At 41.3% G+C, this 16162-nt stretch overlaps 1 protein-coding gene across 6 annotated transcripts in view; it reads right to left on the bottom strand.

The window, feature by feature from the left end:
* RASGRF2 (Ras protein specific guanine nucleotide releasing factor 2) overlaps window positions 1–16162 on the bottom strand; it is a 232965-nt gene that overhangs the window by 67391 nt on the left and 149412 nt on the right. The gene's annotated exons all lie outside the window — the stretch shown is intronic.

Raw genomic sequence — 16162 nt, 5'->3', positions numbered from 1 at the left:
CCATCTGATTCTGTCAATGTTCAGTTAAGGTCCTGGTTGCTCCAGGCTCCACGCCTTTGATCACGCCATCAGAACTTGCCAGGCGGGCTTCTCCCAGAGGCGGCCACAGAGAGGCAGAGGGTCAGAATGCAGGCTTTCAAGCCTGCAGCCGCCCTGTGGCCTTTCATTTAAAATTCTGTGTGTGCTTTGAAACTTACAGAAAGCGCAGCGGGGAGAGTATCACTGCCATCCAATTGTGTACTGAAGTGTGCGGTTTACAGCCCTCTCCCGGGATTTCAGACAGATTCTGAGCAGCTTGCTGTATAATTCTACTCCAGTGAATTAGTTTAACAGTGCTGAGGGACGGATGATTCAACCCTGGTCCCTTAGGCCAACAACTTCAGATCCATCACCTTAGCTGCCGAGGGCAACGTCAAACAACTCACAATGCTGATAACGGCGCAGTGTGGCAAGACTCTGAGCACACGCTGCCGGGATGTCCCATTCCTTCACCCTCAGCACGCCTCGCCACCTGTGACTTGAAGACTGCAGTCACGTCATGAGGGACATCAGGAGACACCTCAGCTCCCCTATTCAAAACCTCTCTGCCACTCCATCCCCACTCTCTTCTTTCCTCCCAGGGGAGAGCAGCAAATGTGACAGAAGAAAAAACAGACTGGGGATTTTTACCTTGCCTTACTGAGTGGCCTTGGAAAAGTCCCTTTGTCTCTCAGGGTCTCAGTTTCCTCTTTGGTATCATGCGGAGCTTATCTAGATGCCCCTAAAGTCCCTTTCTCAGGGCCTTCTTGGATAAAGCTCAGGTCTCCCCACCACGTGTCTGATACCCTCGCTTCCCTGGCATCAACAATTACCTGCCCCTGCCCCTTCCCCAATCTTTCCTCTAGCACCTTAGTCTCCACGGATCCCTCCCCTCTGCTTACAAAGGCCTGTCCTCAATGCTGTCACTCCTTCACATGTGACAATGGATGCTGTGTCTTTCTGGCTTAGCCTAGGTATCCCTAGAATTCATTAAAGGTAGGCAAGGGCTTTTGGCAGGAGAAATAAAGTGTCACTTGGCCCCAGTAATCCACCTTTGGTCCTGAGTGCTTCTTGGTCAAGTTGGGCAACACCAATTCCATATATCCGATTGCATCTGTGTTTTACATAAGGCCCCCTTATGACCACAGCCCCATCTCTTTTCTCTGAGGTTCAGTGACACTGAGATACACCAGGTGGCCCCACGTGGCACAGACAGAACCAGGTCAGACTGTAGGAAAGGAGGCTGGGGCTCCTAAGAGTCAAGTCACCAGAAGGAAGGAGAAGTCTGAACTGACACCCAGAATAAGTCCCAGAGCTCAGGGAAGGTGTAAACCACGTGGTCTGAGCAAATTAGCAGAGATCTGCACCAGCCCCAGGGGTGGCCATAAAGAGAGCAGGAGCATCTCTGTGAACTGGCCAAAGCTTCCACATCAGCAGCAGAGGCACCTAAGGCCAGCGAGTGGGGTCTTGATGTAGTTAGAACGTGACATTCAATCTAGAGAAGCACCAGGCAAGTGAGGACAGGGAAACACACCACCTGCAATTCTTCGAAATATTCCCAAGGAAGTATTTGAAAGATGGATGTTCCAATGATAATCTATATTGGATGCAAGGTGGAAGAGGCAGTTCTTAAACTGATTTAATTCAAGTATAAGAAGAAATCAGGCCTCACTTTGAGGTTCCAGGCTGAAGGCCTGGGACATTGTGTTACATTTACATGTCTCTTCATGGAAAGGGTCTTAACACACAGTGGGAACTGAGTCAACCTGTTTAATTGTTATTATTGTTTTTATGCCAAGATTTTTTCATTCATTTTTATCACTGTGGATAAACATACCAACATAGACTGGTTCCACTTATTGGAAGACCTTGGTATGTCCTGAGTCAGGAGATTCCTGAACTTCCCTGCCTGGGAATTTACCACACTTTTATTCTCATCCCAGCCTCCCCAGGGTCTGTAATCACAAGACTTGAGGTGCTGTAAAGTACTTTCAGTTTAGTAACTGAGGACTCAGAAGAAAGGCTTGTACACATCTGTGAAACCTTCAGTCCCAGGAAACACCACCTGCATGAAGGCAGGGTTGCACTGGGCCCTGTCCTTGCGGCTGGGGAGCCATGTCTCCGCAGAGTGTTTCAGACAGAATCTATTTGTATCATTTCAGTGGAAGATGGCTGCTCCATGCTCATTGTTGAAAACTTTCCAATAGATTACTAACAATTCTTAAAACGTGTTTGAAAGCTTCAGAATTCCTCTTTGCCCTACCCAGACACCTTTATCTCATCTACATAGGACTTTAACTCCCATATAGGAATTTCATAGGGAACTTCTTCCTTCCAGAATCCATACTTTGCTGATCAGATCAACACTTGCTAATTGGTGTACCATTGCCAGAAGGTACCAGAAGCTCCCCAAGAATTCCATTCCCTATTCTGTGTTACTATCACTATTCGTCAGGCTAGAGAAAATCCTTTTTTAAAACCGCAAATTCTGAAAGTATGTACTTTTTAACTTCCCAAGAAATGATTCAACAGTCTAAAAATTATTCAACAGTCTACAGATACTTCTACAAAAAACTTTTCTACCAAATCAAGTCAAAGTATTTGGTTAATATAAATACGAATTAACAAACCATACTGATTCCTAAACTTCATGGAGGTTGGACCTATTTTTTCATTTAACTTGGCCCAATTTTAAGGCCAGAGACCTTAATTCACCCAGTGAATACTGTGGTGTAAAATCGTTTTGGTTAGAAAAATAATTTTCCAAAGGTAAACTAACTTGTTAGACTTGAGGTTCTATTGCAAGGCTGTAAAGTATACTAAAGCCGTGGACTAAGGGTGAGCGTTGCTGAGAAGTCACGCCGTCCAGAAGAAGAAAACACGGCCCTTGTGCTCGTCTCTCAAATTCAAGACAGCAACTCGGTCTTTCTCATCAGAGGTAGAAGGCCTCTGGATCAAAAGGTCTAGGGAAATATGTTACAATGCAAGCATCATTCTAAGAGTTAAAACATTATGGCTATTGTTATTTTATAGCTAGCATTCGTTCAGTGCTCACTTATGCCGGGGACTAAACTCATTTAAGCTTTCCAACAATCCTAGAAGTCGGTTACCCTCGCTTTACAGAAAATAATAATGATTAAATAAAAACAATAATAGTAATAATAGCAATTATTTATATAGTGTTCATTATATGCCAGGCATCGTTCTAGCACTTTACCCTTATTTAACCCGCACAATAACCTCACGAGGTAGCGGAGGTTTTGCACATACAATGTCATCAGGTACCAGTCACATCAACTACAGATGTGACTGCAGCAGTCCTAGGTTCTCATTGCCCCATCTTACAAAAGTTCCCCAGTGAACAAACACATCCTGGTACCATCAGCCAAGCCCAGCTCTCTGATGACACAGCATCTCATGCTGCGACACACATTGCATCTGTACTTCCCAGGTCAGAAAAAAAGTGCTGTTTATTCTCAGCACAGGACTTCATGTGCACTCATATACACATAACTGGGGTCCCACATGGACACTCTAATTGCATGTTTCTCTTGTAGCTAGACCACATGTTGTGCAAACATTGCTTTGCTTGAAGATATTCCAAATTACTGAGTTTGGTGGTCAAGAGAGGTGCATTTAAATGTGTGAGGGCACCTTACGTGCCTATGCACTACCTCATTTTTGCATATTCTTCCAATACGGTTGTTCATGTCTGTATTTGAATTAAGATGGTTTAAAAGGAACATTTTTTGGTAAGCATAACTAACTACAGTAAGTCTCCTACATACGAACCTTCAAGTTGAGAACTTTCAAAAATGCGAACATGCGTTCCACCAACCTCAGGCGTGAGTGAACTTGCAGCTTGCCCTCCGTCCCCTAATGCTGATGATCGTTCAGCTCTCCCATCTCCCACCTCCTCTCCCTCCTCCAGTCAGTAACTCTTCTTGCCTGTTCACTCGATGACAGCGCCTGTATGCCAGCTGTTGTACTGTACTACTGTACTTTTGAAAGTACTGTCCAATTAAAAATGTTTTATTTTTTGTTTTTTATGTATTATTTGTGTGAAAAGTATTATAAACCTAGTACAGTACAGTACTATATAGCCAATTGTGTTAGTTGGGTACCTAGGCTAACTTTGTTGGACTTACGAACAAATTGGACTTACGAACACGGTCTGGGAACAGAACTTGTTCGTATGTAGGGGAATTACTGTACATGTAAATGCCGAAGATGGAGAGGCATTCTTTCATGTCCTCTGGGGCTGGAAGGCTCAAAAGTTTTTGGCTAAAAATTGCATTTCCCAGGCTCTCCTGCAACTCAGGTTCTGAAAGCAAATTAGAGCATCTGCTCAGGGCCTGGAAGGTGGAAATGAGACAGAAGCCATTACCCACTGCAACAGCCATTTCTGCTGGCAGGCATGGCCACGGAGGCCAGCAGTGCCCCAGCCCACAGGGGCAGCCTCCGCAGAGGCAGGTAGCAGTTTCCTGATCACTGATGGAATGAAGTCAATGTCTTCTTGGGTCAGCAGTTTCCCGAGACCTCCTGTGTGTCCACCATCCAAGGACAGCAGAAGCAGCAGCCCCAGGTGGGCGAGTTCTACATGGTCCCCCATAAGTGATTCCCTGAAGCCCAGCCTTAAGCCTATTCCTTCCTCTGTACCCAATTCCCTGTAATAAATCTCTTCCCTAGGGAAATAGCTAATTTGTTCCCTACAACCAAACTTCCATAGATAACAGATAGCAAGTGTCCAATGCCAAAGGTCCAGGAATTAGCCTATGATGTTCAATATTTGTAATCAGAAATGAGGCAGATGAGGTCAGTGTCTGAATAAGTCTTGACATTCAATTAAAACAGCACATCCCACATTCAGGGATACCTGGAGGCTCTTCAGTTTTGTTATGCTGAAACCTGCCTTCTAATAGACCTCCATGATTTCTAGGTAAAAACTCACTGATCAAAATTGCTTTCTATATATGCCAGAAGGAAAGAAGGAAAGAAAGGCGTGGGGGGGGGGGAGTAGAGAGAGAGAGAGAAAGAAGTCTCAGTAGAGGTAAGGAGACTTCACACAGAAGTTTCTCTCTCACCCTGAGGACAGTTCTGGGTGAATTAGGCACTCTTGAGCCCATCTTTAGAAGATAGCCTGTGAGAATTTTTAAAAACCTTTCTCTGTCTATGTTTCAGAGAAAAAGGCTGACTGACAAAAGAAATGAATTTAAATAGAAGATGACTGAGTTATTTGTAGTGAAGTGGATGGACCTAGAGTCTGTCATACAAAGTGAAGTAAGTCAGAATGAGAAAAACAAATACCGTATGCTAAAACATATATATGGAATCTAAAAAAAAAGAAAAAAGGTTATGAAGAACCTAGGGGCAGGACAGGAATAAAGACGCAGATGTAGAGAATGGACTTGAGGACACAGGGAGGGGGAAGGGTAAGCTGGGACGAAGTGAGACAGTGGCATGGACTTATATATACTACCAAATGTAAAATAGATAGCTAGTGGGAAGCAGCCGCATAGCACAGGGAGATCAGCTCGGTGCTTTGTGACCACCTGGAGGGGTGGGATAGGGAGGGTGGGAGGGAGACACAAGAGGGAGGAGATATGGGGATATATGTATATGTATAGCTGATTCACTTTGTTATAAAGCAGAAACTAACACACCATTGTTAAGCAAATATACTCCAATAAAGATGTTAAAATAAATAAATAAATAGAAGATGATAATGCATATCTGACTAACACACAGGCAATGAGCTCACCGGTGCCAATAATGCTCATAGTAATTAGTAATCTTCATTACAAGGATTTAAATAACGTATCAAGGGCTTCCCTGGTGGCGCAGTGGTTGAGAGTCTGCCTGCCGATGCAGGGGACACGGGTTCGTGCCCCGGTCCAGGAAGATCCCACATGCCGCAGAGCAGCTAGGCCTGTAAGCCATGGCCGCTGAGCCTGCGCGTCCAGAGCCTGTGCTCCACAACGGAAGAGGCCACAACAGTGAGAGGACCGCGTACCGCAATAAATAAATAAATAAATAAATAAGGTATCAAATCATTTGCACACAATTTATATACAGGAATCTTTGTATACAAGGTGGAAAGAGGCTACAGTAGAGACAAAACAATATTTATATTTTGTCTAAGAGGTCCTCTCCAGTGTTCAGTAAATTCAGCAAATTAGAAAAGCCTATGACTGGTAAATAGCACATCCTCCCGATGGAATACTTTCCACCTCTGGCTCCTGAAGACTCTAAGAGCCAGCTCTTATATTCAGCTCCAAGGGCGAGGATTTAATAGCATCTCAACCATACAGTAAGGTCATTCATTAGTACTTATTCCCCATCATCAGCCCAGAGAAAAGGCTGTTTTCTTTCAAGATCACACCTCGGAAATGCTCTCTGATGAGGGAAATTAGACCAAATCAGTAGATCACTGCACCAGCCATCATGTAGCTCTCTTTCTCTCAGTATGACCAATTCTGTCACCAGCAAGATAATTTTTAGTTCCATGAAAGCCTGCCTATGTATCAGGAATGCCAATGGTTCTACACTTTACTAACTTACTCTCTTGGTAAGATGCTGTGGGCAATTGTGCAATGATCCCAAGATGAATTTGAATTGAGTCCTTGACCCATCTCAGCCTCAGATCTAATGATGGGATGGGAATGCAATGATCACAGCAGACAACTGGCACACGCAAATGCACTCTTCTTAGCTTAAAAAATATTCAAAAGGCATGGACAGTTCCTTAAGCATCAGATGAATTAACCTACTCTAGTCTAGGTTAGATATTATAAGAACTTTTAAAGAAGGCAGGAAAAAAATACATACAATTAAAAGCTCCTTTCTTACCCACTTCCGAAACCACAGTCCCTGACATTTGGTTTCAGATACTCCAGCACTCATGATGCTATAAAGCTTCCTTCAGAGGTCTTACTAGGGTTTTCCTTATAATAAGATCCCTGGGAGAGAGTTCAGAAAGACCTCACCTAACTCATATCAACTTTTGCTCTAGAGGGAAGAGTTCAAAGTTACAAGGCACTTATAAAACTCTCTAAGCACTGCTCTTAGCTGGAATAGTAGAGTCACTAATAAAATAAAATTTTCACTGGAGATAGAAGTAATAATATGAAGATAAAATGGCTAAGCCAGTAAACAAAAGAAATGAACAAATGAAAGCACATATAATTTTTAACAGGTTTACTGAGATAATTTACAAGCCATGAAATTCAGCCCTTTTAAGTGTATAATTCACTGATAGGTAGTAAATTTATAGGGTTGTGCAACCATGATCACAATCCAATTACAGAACATTTCCATCACCCCCAAAATATCCCTAGTGCTTACCTGCACTCATTCCCTGTTCCCACCCCCATGCCAGGCAAGCATGAATCTGCTTTCTGTCATCACAGATTTACTTTTTGAACATTCACATAAATGGAATCATACTGTGTGTGGTCTTTTGCATCTGGCTTCTTTCACTTAGTACAGGAGTCAGCAAAGTACCTACTGCCTATTTTTGTAAATAAAGTTTTATTGGCACACTATCACACCCAATCATTTGCATATTGTCTGTTGCTGCTTAGAGAGCAGAGTTGGGAAGTTGCCACAGAGACCATATGGTCTCCAAGCCTAAAATATTCACTACCTGACCTTTAAAAAGAAACCATTGCTGGAGGGCTTCCCTGGTGGCGCAGTGGTTGGGAGTCCGCCTGCCGATGCGGGGGACACGGGTTCGTGCCCCGGTCCGGGAGGATCCCGCATGCCGCGGGGCGGCTGGGCCCGTGAGCCATGGCTGCTGAGCCTGCGCGTCCGGAGCCTGTGCTCCGCAACGGGAGAGGCCACAACAGTGAGAGGCCCGCCTACGGCAAAAAAAAAAAACAAAAAAAAACCATTGCTGACCCTGACTTAACGTGGTATTTTCGAGGTCCATCCATGTTGTAACATGTATCAGTCAGTCATTACTTTTTCTTGTGGAATAACATTCTATTGTATGCATATATCACATTTGTTTACCCATTCACTTGTTGATGGCATTTGGTCTGTTTCTAATTTGGGGCTATTATGAATAATGCTGCTATACACATTCACGTTCAAGTCTTTGTGTGAACATAATGGCTTAATTTCTCTTGCGTAGATGCCTAGTACCCAGGAGTGAAACTGCTGGATCCTATGGCAAGCTTATGTTAAACATTTTAAGAAACTGCCAAACTGTTTTCCAAAGTAGCTGTTCTTTTCTAGTTTCCCAAGAGCAATGTAGGAGGGTTCCCGTTTCTCCACATTCTCACTGCCGCTTGTTATTTTTGTGGTCAATTTTATTATAGCTGTTCTAATGGGTATGACGTAGTATCTCATTGTGACTTTAATTTGTATTTTCCCTGATGACTAATGAGCATCTTTTCATGTGCTTTTTAGCCATTGCTTTATTTTCTTTGGTGAGATATCTATTCAAATATTCTAGCCACTTTTACTTCAGTAGTTTGTCTTCTTATTATTGAGTTCTTCATATATTCTGGATAGAAGTCCTTTAACAAATATATGATTTGCAAATATTTCCTCCCACTCCTCTACAGGTTATCTTTTTCACCTTCTTCATGGTGTCCTCTGAAGCCCCAAAGTTTTCAATTTTGATGAAGTCCAATTTATCAATTTTTTTTTCATTTATGGATCTTGATTTTGATGTTGTATCTAAAAATTCTTTGCCCAACCCATGCACTAAGACTTTCTCCTATGTTTCTTATTGAAGTTCATAATTCTGGCCCTGACATTTAGGATTAAGTTAATCTCTTTGCTTGCAGCCAGCCATTGCTCCAGCACCATTTGTTGAAAAAGACTATCCTTTCCCCTCTTGAATTGCTTTGGTACCTTCATAAAAAAAAAATCAATGGACCATAAATTTAAGGATGTATTTCCAGACTCCTACTTCTGTTTCACTGAAATATATGACTATCCTTATGCCAGTACCCTATTATCTTGCAAACTGTAGTCTTAAGTTTTGAAATCAGGAAGTAGAAGTCCTCCAACTTAGTTCTTATTTTTCAAAATTTGTCTTGGCTATTCTGAGTCCTTTGCATTTCCATAAAAATGTTAGTACTCTACCAGAACAAAACAAAAATGAAAGCAAAAATAAATACACATTTAAAGCTACGTGTTTTTTTAGGACCCGCTTGTCAATTTCTGGAAACAAACCCATTGGTATTTTGATAGGAACTGTGTTGAATATACAGATTAGTTTTGGGAAAACTGAATCTTCTAATCAATGGGCTTGGTACATCTCTCCATTAATTTCTCTCAGCAAGTTCTGTACGTTATAGGATACAAACCTTTCACTTCTTTTGTTAAATTTATTCCTAAGTATTTAAATTCTTTTTGATGCTTTGTGAATAGAATTGTTTTCTTAATTTCATTTCAGTTCATTGTTAGTATATAACATACAATTGACTTTTATATATTGATCTTATATTCTGCAACCTTACTGAACTTGTTTATCAGTTCTGGTAGGTTTTCTTTGAGGATCCCCTATGGTTTTCAACATATAGGATCATGTCATCTGTGAATAATGACAGTTTTACCTCCTCCCTTTCTTCCAGTCAGGATGCCTTTATATTATATTTTTCCCCCTCTGGAAAAATGCTCCAGTACAATGTTGAATAGAAGTGGCCAGATATCCTTCATATTGTTCTTGATATTAGGAGGAAAGCATTCAGTCTTTCACTATGAAGTAAGATGTGAGCTGTCCATTTTCCATAGATGCCTTTTATCAGACTAAGGAATTGCCCTTCTAGTCCTACCTTCTTGGTTGGATCATATGAAATGTTTTCTCTGTTCCTGTAAAGATAATCATATGATTTTTATCCTTTATTATAGTTATATGATGTATTATATTAATTGATTTTCTGATGTTAAACCAATTTCGCATTCCTGAGATAAAATATATTTGTTCATGGTGTTTAATACATTTCATAAGTTGCTAGATTTGGTTTGCTAATATTTCATTGAGAATTTTTGTATTTTATGTTCATAAACACTACTTCCCTGTAGTTTTCTTTTCTTCTTATGTCTTTGTCTGGTTTTGGTATCATGGTAATACGGCCTCATAAAATGAGTTAGAAAGTGTTTCCTCCTCCATTTCCTGGAAGATTTTGTGAAGCACTGACATTATTTACTCTTTAAATGTTTGGTAGAAATCACCTGTGAACCCATCTAGGTCTGGGATTTTCTTTTGGGGAAGATTTTGCGTTAATAATTCAATTTCTTCATCTGTAGTATAAAGTCACCCTATTTCTGAATCTGATAGCTTTGTACTAGGAAGGGAGTCATACACCACCAAAAAACCTACCCACCTATACCTGAACAGAAAATGGATAACCTGAATTTGGATATCCTTTTCTTTTTCAGGTATGTTAAACCATTTCATACATTGACAAAAAGAGTATTGAGGATTTTAGCAACAGCTTCAAATTATTAGCAATAATTGTCCAAAGGCTGAGTTTAGTACTTATAATCTTTATTTGAATTCGAACAAAAATACCTCTTCATTCCATAGATTTAGTATTGCATCTCAGGATCCTTCTAACTACAGAAAAATCCAGTGTTTCCAGTACTTCAACATAAATGAATAAAGTATTATAATCATTATGCATAAAAATTAACCAGGACTGAAAATAATCATAAACCGAACTGAATGACAATGGAAACTATTCTGGAGCGTATACATGATCATAGCACCAGTATGGCCAAGTCCAGCCCCGGATATGGTCCCAGACAGTACCTATGAAAATCATCCACGGGAATGGCAGTTCCCACAAGTGGCAGAACTCAGATACAGCAGCTGGACCTGTGATAGACTAGCATGGCTGCGGCAGTGTCAGGGGAAGTCTCAAGGAACCCTTACCTAAGAAAATACCAGAACTTACCACAGTAGGTGAAATAAAGCTATTCAGTCATATTGGAGATATTCTCCTTGAGCCCAGACTTCCTGCCTTTCCAATCTCAGAATTCTCTCTATCCGACAGAACCATCTCTTTCTGGCACAGGACAACCAAACGGTAGGATTGTGTCAATAAGCATGAAGCACCAGGAAATGGGGGTTAATTCATTTGTCATCCTGCAACCTACACTACAAATCTGTCTTCATGTAGCCCCTTTCCTTCTGATTATCACTGTGCTGGAAAAAAGTAAGTTAATTCTCAAAGTTCCAGCAAATTAGACGCGATTATTCCTTTTTTAGTGATGAGGAAACTGATGCCCAAAAGAGCTAGTAAGTGACTTAACCCGGAACTTGCGGGTAACACAACAGGCAATCAGGGCACCAGCCCCTCAAGCCACTGAAAAGTACAGCTAGTGCATGAAAGCAAACACCATGTCAGATGACCTCGCCTTTGATAATGGCAACATTTTGCGCAAGATTCGTTTGCTGGGATGTGTGACACTTTCAGGCTAGAAGGTTGCAAGTGTAACTTTCATTATTAAGATACCAGTTCCCTATGGACCGAAACTCAATTTCCCTTGGACTCCACCCAGAATGGAGCCCAGGCAAATGCCTTCTAACTCGCAGTGCAGCCGGGGATTTGCCTCAAGCCCTTTGCTAAATGACATGAGGCATAAATAAATAAGCTCAGGGGACATCTCTCTAGGGGTGAGAGGGGCTGGACAAGCTCATCTGGGAAGTGCATTAGTCCCTTCTCTTTGGTTCTCCCCACTTAAGATTTCTTACTGACACCTAACACTTAACTAATTGTGAACTGAGATCATTGTACTGTTAACTCAGTCTTTCAGGCCTTAGACGTGCAATTTAACCATCTGCATGGCTTCTCTTTTTCACCAGGTACTATATATAGTCCATCAAAAATGTCTACACTGACATTTCTCAGACTCCTCCCCCTTCTGGAACAGTCCAGTGCAAATCCTAAAGCATCTCCTACTATTACTACTATAAAAACATACTGGTGAGCTGCTCATCTCTTCTTTCCCCAGTTACCTGTCATAATACATAAGAGTCAGCTGTAGTGGATACCATCATATAGCATAGATTCATGTAACAAAGTTATTTCTAAATCTCTTGATTGTGCCCAGAAACTACACTCCTTTCATCAGATGACTATGGGATGACACACAATTAATACACTTTTGCAGTTATTTTACTAATTCTTGTCCCTATAAAAGTAGTCAGTAGGGGGCATGGTATACATGTATGTGTGCATGTGTATGTATGCATGCTCACACATGCGTGCACATACGTGAGACCAGAAGAGACAAAGAGAATAAATGGATGACAGGAGAATGCATTCATTTGAATTCAGCTCCAGCTTGTTATGATGACAGGGGCTGGAGATCTAATGGTAAACACAACAGTCCCTGTTCTCAAAAGCTTATGAATCTTGTGGAGGAAACAGTCAATAATAACAGCGGAAAATATTCATTGAGTGCTTAGCTGGTTCCAAATGCTAAGAACGGCACATAGATCATCTCCTCTAATCCTCATGACAACTCTATGAGGGAGGTACAATCATTGCTCTCACTCTTCTCAAAGATGAGAAAAATCAGACTTAGAGCGTCTGCCCTAGATCACACAGCTTAGACAAGTGGCAGAACGCAGATACAGGTTTATTTGACACCCAAATCCACTCTCTTAACCACTTTCAATCCTGACTCCTTGGAGAATCAGTCATAACTGCTCTCACCGATACCCCATTCTCTCTAAGGCCCGCATGGCCCCTGTTCCCTGAATAACTTCTTTTCCCACAGCCAGATCACCAGACACCAGCGATCAGAGGCCACTTCTCCAGTAAGCACTGTTCTCGGGAGGGGACACTCAGCCTTTCTTCCCTCCCTCAGCATGATAAAAACAGAAGCTCGAATCCTCAGGCCTGTTAACTCCCACCAAGAGGGCAAGAGGGCTTCTTAACTGCATCCTCCACCCACCTGACAGCTCCAAGTGAGACCAGACACTCTGAGTGCACCACAGATCCCAACTGAATTGTTTTCCACAGGAAACGGCCTGAGTATTCTCAAAACCCAGATTGGAATTCCACTAAAGATGGCAGGGCAATACTAAAAGCCATCAAACTGTATGCTTTAAATGGCTGAGTTGTATGGTATATAAAATATATCTCAGTAAGGCTGTTTAAAAATTTTAAGTTGACAGGACAGCTGATCCTTGAAAATAAAAGGCTTCTATCTCTAAGTCACCATCAAAGGTAGTTGAATGGCAGAATGTATTTCAAGGAAATGCGTGGGCATGGTGGGTGGATTTTAAAATGATAAAGTAAATAAGTAAAATCTGGTTGGTGAGTTCAGGGTTTTCTTCTATTTGCCATGATATTTATCTGAAGAAATGTTTAGGAGAACAAACAAATATGTTCAAATCCCTAAAAAATGTCTTTCTGTGCGTCAATCAGTATCCAAGAACCAACCTCAAGGATGCTTTGGCGGTAGTCCCTGAACCCTGCTGGGGAATTAAATACAAACTATGAAACACACAAAGGAAACCAGGACTTCCTTATGTATAGGAAGTGCCTGAATCTGAGAGGGAAGGAAACTGAGATTCATATTTGAAGATGGTTAATAATTAAACTCATTAAAGAATTAATTAACTGGATACCAACTAACTGTTCAACTGTCCCTTGACATTTCAGGGGTATGGCTCTGAAATACCACTTTACAAAAGTGACCTGGTTTAATAGAATGAGCACTGGACCAGGAGTCCAGAGACTTGGACTCAGGGCCTATGCCTGCAATTTCTAACCGCCCGTAAGTCACTTCACCTCGCTGAGCCTGTTTCTTTATATATTAGAAGAGGAAGGTAATCTCTGCCTCTCCACTTCCCAGCCTGGTTGTGATGGACACACATGCTGTTACTTATAAAAGGGCTTTGAAATTGTGAGGCAGTATACAAACGTGAGGTGTAGGATTAGGTCTTCATAAACCCATACTGCTGGAATAGAAAAAAAGGAATGAGAACATAACTTACAAATCTTTAACACTGCAGTGAGCGAGGTAAGCCCGGTGGAGGCAGGAAACTCTAGCCTTTGCTAAGACTGTTAGCTTCCGTGCCTGCCGCTAAAGGGGACTGTGGCTTGTTTTCCACACAACCCACAGGGATCAAGAGAACTGACTCTGGTAGCGTATTTGCCAGATGAAGCTTTATCCTGATTAAGATGCTCTGTTTTGAATTAATTCTCAATGGTGTACAGGATCTTGAAAATTAGAAACAAGCCCAAATAAATGTCTATAAAGTGGAGGAGGGCTATAGGCAGGTAACATCTGCATTGTTGCCATTCGAATGCGACACATGACTAAACATCGAGCCTCACAGTCTTTACAGCTGGTGATCCAATACAGTAAGTCCCCTACATACGAACGAATTCCATTCCGAGAGTGCATTCGTAAGTCCAATTTGTTTGTAAGTCCAACAAAGTTAGCCGACGTACCCAACTAACACAATCGGCTAGATAGTACTGTGCTGTAATAGGTTTATAATACTTTTCACACAAATAATACATAAAAAACAAGCAAAAAATAAAGACAACATTTTTAATCTTACAGTACAGTACCTTGAAGAGTCCAGTAGTACAGGACAGCAGCTGGCATACAGGGGCTGGCATTGAGTGAACAGGCAGGAAGAGTTACTGACTGGAGGAGGGAGAGAGGAGGTGGGAGATGGCAGAGCTGAACGATGGTCAGCGATAGGAGACAGAGGCCAGGCTGCAATTTCAGTCACTCCTGAGGTTGGTGGCACAGGTTCTGGTTCCTTGCTGGATTCAATTCTATCTACCCTCTTGAAAAAACGATCCAGTGATGTCTGGGTAGTAGCTCTTTTTTTCTCATCACAGATGACTGGATTGCATTCTGAATGGCAGCTGTAGGTTTATATACATTCTACATTCAGGTCCTGTGCCTCAAAAACTAACAGTACCTCCTCAAATAAAGAAAATCCCCTTGCCATTTCCTAGATCATGAATCTCTTCGGTTCTTCAGTTACTACTTCCTCTTGTCTCTCTTTGTCCTTTCTTGGCACTTAGCTTTTCTTAGCAGTACCAGCTACATCACCGCTGCTTTTACACTTGCTTACGGACATCCTGGGCTTGAAATAAAGACACTGTACTACTGTACTCTATACAGTACTGTACAGTAAAGTACACAAAAGCACAACCACTTACAGAGGATGCATGCACATGACAATGTACACCAGACACGTGAACTACGTGACTGGACATGCAAATGCACATTTGCATCTTTGAAAGTTCGCAACTTGAAGGTTCCTCTGTAGGGGACTTGCTGTAATATCTAAAAAAGGAGCTCTTTGCCCCTCCATGACTATTTGTTACACTTATTAAAAAAAAAAAAAAACAGACATGCACGCAAAAACTTATCAGGATACTATTATTTATCTCTAGTTCAACAAGTCTATTTCGTGTTTTCTGTAGGTTTATAGCTTCTGATTTTGTAAGACACTGAAATATACTTTGTCTAAGACTTTCATCACTTCTCCTTCTGATGCATGTGTTGAAATCTTGGTAATGTTAATTTACTCCAGTACGACAGACACTGCCTCCACTTAATGTAAAACCAGCCAAACTGCTAAGACTATAACACACACCAGGAAGTGTGTGACCATAGGAATAATGTGCAGATCCAGAGGAAAACACTGTCCCAAAGTCAAAAACAAAAAAAGCTCCAAAAACCTACGTTCAGAAAACTGACTAATTGGAAGAGTGAATGCATGAAATACTTTGAAACTATATTAACTTTTTCTTTCAGGGTCATGTACTGAAGGCTTATTATTTTGCTAATGTGACATTTTCTCTGGGTTTTCAAGTCCAGAATTTAATAACTAATAATTATACTGATTATTATCAGTATGCTAGAGTTTACATCTTGATCATTTGAAATTTACTTTATGCCTGTTCATCTAATCTCCTCAATGAGATTGTCAGTTCTTAGAGAGTAGAGGCAATGCCTTGTATTTTATTTTTATCTTCCCACAACACCTGGTATGGCATAGCGTGTACACGTACACGGAAAGACATATATAACTAATTGAAGATTAAGCAAAATCAAATAAACTTGTTCATCATTTAATCCAAAGAGTGGGAAAGAATAATGCTTTTAATTCAGGCAGAGATTTCTGAATCTCGAGACCAAT

The sequence above is a fragment of the Globicephala melas genome, chromosome 3 (genome assembly GCF_963455315.2).
Source record: "Globicephala melas chromosome 3, mGloMel1.2, whole genome shotgun sequence".
Taxonomy (NCBI): Eukaryota; Metazoa; Chordata; class Mammalia; order Artiodactyla; family Delphinidae; genus Globicephala; species Globicephala melas.
This window is presented reverse-complemented; position numbering and strand designations above follow the sequence as displayed.